The following is a 3,294-nucleotide window of genomic DNA, read 5'->3' as shown; positions in this document are numbered from 1 at the left end:
CCCTCTACACCTCCTTGGGCATCAAAGTTTATAAGGAAAACACACTCACCCCACCGGAAACATCAAGATTTGAATCCCCTCCACCTGGGCCGCTTCTACATGTCATCGCCGGCTCCAGGTCACTCCTAGCCGAGACCTTGCCGGCGTCCCCACATCTCACTGGTGCTCACCACGACACCATCGTCTTCTGTTATGAGGCTTTGTGCCGCTTTCACAAGAATCAACCGACACAATTGAAAGTTTAGTTGCCTGTGAAATAGCAATTGCACTAAATTATAGATATGTGCATGTGGAATTGGGGAAGACAATGCTTCACATTTAATTTTTGTCATTGGGCATATTCACGTCCCTAGACTGCACAAATGATTTTGGGACGCATGAATAAAGACATGTTGAACTTTGTATAGTGAGTTGAATTGCTTGAACATACATTAATGTTCAATTAATAAGCACATATGTCATGAAATAGCAATTAAAATGTTCAATTAATACACACTCACCCCACCGGAAACATACATTAATGTTCAATTAATAAGCACATATGTCATGAAACTAATAATAAAACTTAAAAGGTGCACGTAATATATCAGAATGTTCAATTAATAAGCACATATGTCATGAAATAGCAACATATTGCCCATGCATTTATACATTTCTTTAATACTCGCATCACGGTCCTAAAATATGTTGTCCTCCCTCTTCTTGCTCCCATGGATCTGTTATAAAAAATAATAGCAATTAAAATAGACATGGCTGGAAACGTGCAACTGGTACCGGTTTTCTATATTGGTAGTGAAACCACTAAATAATATCCAATATAACTAAAAATCATCAAAATTATGTTCTAAAATAATTACTTTGTCATTATACCTTTCCGTCATTGTGACTATCCTTGGCGAAGATGGCGACTCCGACACTGGCTTCATCGCTATGGTGGAGATCAAGGATCCTCACCTTCGGTGTGATAGTTTTAGTATATCCTTGCATGCGTCATGTTAAGTCCTGCGATTTTAATCAAATCATAAAGGAAACGGTTTGCTGCATACACTGAAGGATGATTTTAGAATTCCGAATGGATTTTTTCTTCTTCTTTAACATGTTTTAAGTGTTATTTTGGAGCAATTTTCCAGATTGTTATCATGCATAAACACTACTGTATTTAGTATGCATCGGGGACTCAAAAAGCTTCGGTAAATCCTCTATTTACAGATCTTTTCCTGTAGGTCCAAAAAATGTGTTTCTGATAATAGAAATCAGAAGCTAGGTAAAAGAAACGGTCAAAAAACATCCCCGGCACTTTTGTTCTTCTCATTTAGACCAAAAAAGTTTACACATACTGTGTCAATGATAAGTCACAACCACAATAATTTGGGGATATGACTTATGGCCTCACACATGCAGAAACAACATTGGTGGTACTTGGTCAGCTACTGCGGGCAGTTTAAGGGACCGTCTCAAATAGTGGTAAGACACATATTATTTAGTCCTGCTGATCTATCCTCCGTGCAAAATATAATGGAAATAAATTCTATTAGCTAATGTAAAAAGAAAGTCGACACATTTGCACAACTACTGTATCCCGAAACCTGAATAAACTGAGTTACTGGAGGAGCATACAAACTAAACAATCCTATTGTTATATATATATATATAATCTATACATTCAATTCATCAACAGAGAGGGGCTACTCTGCACAATACCACATTCTCTGAAAAATAAACAACACAAAGATGAAGTTGAGAGGAGGAGGGGGGGGGGGGGGGGGGGGGGGGGGGGAGATGACATGCTCACTAATCATTACCTTCTTGTATGATGAATGTACCAGCACACGAGGAGATCAGGGCTTACGAGGTTGATCCTGGTAGATGCATGGGTGGAGGTTGTGCCCGCTGGGGTGCCGACCTTGAACTTAAAGATGCGGGGTGGTGCGACGATGGACTTCTTGAGGTCAGGCTGGTCCTCGTCCCTGACAAGCGCCTCGACACCCGGGCCATAGACCTCCTCGATGACATTTTGTTGTTGATTGTTATTAACAATACTGGCAATGGCAATTCAGTTTTGTTTGTAGTCATGTTCAGTTTTAACTTAACCATTCATATTTACTGAGAAATATTATTCTCTGGCTCTCACTATGTACATTGGTCATGAATTTAATTTAGATCATTCATGTCCTATACTTCTATCTGATCCTAAAGCATGGCAAGTTGGAAACTATCAATGCTGTTCTGAAATGCTATCTTCACAGAATTCACAAGTTGGATTATGCACCAATGTATGGACCATTTTTTTTGTTAGCTTCATATTTTATATGAAATAAAGAACCATACATGTTCAAACAAGTTATGTTCAATGTGGAATATTTCATACGGATGAAATTCTGTAACAACCAATGATGAACTGTGTACATAAGGATATAATATTTTGGCTGAAAATTATAAAAAGAACATTTTGGCTGAGAAGTTCCACGGATGAACGAGAACTTACCAGCGGATTATGAATGTCAATTTTCTAAGGAGTACAGTTTAAATCACCATCATTGATTACTGCCTTTCCACTAAAGAATGATTATTGGCTTGAAACTTTGTGGTTTCTACAGAACGGAAGGTTAACATTAGTTTACTCTTTGTAAAGTACCTTTCAAAGATAATAATATGCAGATAAGAAAAATACAATATCCCTCAGGTGCACTTACAACAATATATAATATGACCAAATCGAATCTGCAAAAAATGACTGGGGGATGTGAAATAGAAAATGAGGGCAGAAATCCAGCTAAGCAAACACACTTGTACAATGTCGCTGAAACATGGACCCAATTGTTAACCCCGTAAACCTGAAGATCAAGTTAAAGAAAATAAAATAAAATTAGAAACTTCTCATCAAGTAAAACTTTGGGAAGTCGTTGAAACATAGATAACAATTATCAATCTGTAAACCTGAAGATTCCATGAAGAGCAATGACAGAAAAGCAAAAGGATTAGCCATACCAGCCTACGTAAACCACGTCCAAAATTTTGGGACATAAGCACTCACCAAGTACGAGTTCCGAAACTCCAAAGTAATAACCCTGTCCTCCTGAGGTCCTGATCATGTTCAGCTATGACAATTTCGTATTGACAGCGATTGATTTAACCTACAAGAGCACAAATCAAAATCATTTTAGGTCCTGGTCATGTTCAATCAAGAGAACAAGTATGTTTGTCAAGCCTCGCCACTACTAGGAAAAGCCTTACTAGTAGCGTAGGTTTTTTGCATACTAGTAGCGCGTGCACCCGCGCTACTGTTACGACGCT

General features: G+C 38.3%; 1 long non-coding RNA gene across 1 annotated transcript; it reads right to left on the bottom strand.

Moving 5' to 3' along the window:
- Positions 1 to 584: 584 nt before the first annotated feature.
- On the bottom strand, positions 585 to 1,768 carry LOC125525809. The gene is made up of 2 exons (XR_007291424.1): positions 871 to 1,768; positions 585 to 716 (listed from the first exon to the last, which is right to left on the bottom strand). It is a non-coding gene; the product is annotated as an uncharacterized LOC125525809 (long non-coding RNA).
- Positions 1,769 to 3,294: the final 1,526 nt, after the last annotated feature.

The sequence above is a fragment of the Triticum urartu genome, chromosome 7, assembly GCF_003073215.2.
Source record: "Triticum urartu cultivar G1812 chromosome 7, Tu2.1, whole genome shotgun sequence".
NCBI classification, from domain to species: domain Eukaryota; kingdom Viridiplantae; phylum Streptophyta; class Magnoliopsida; order Poales; family Poaceae; genus Triticum; species Triticum urartu.
The sequence above is the reverse complement of the archived record's forward strand: the minus strand, read 5'-3'. Positions and strand labels throughout refer to the sequence as shown.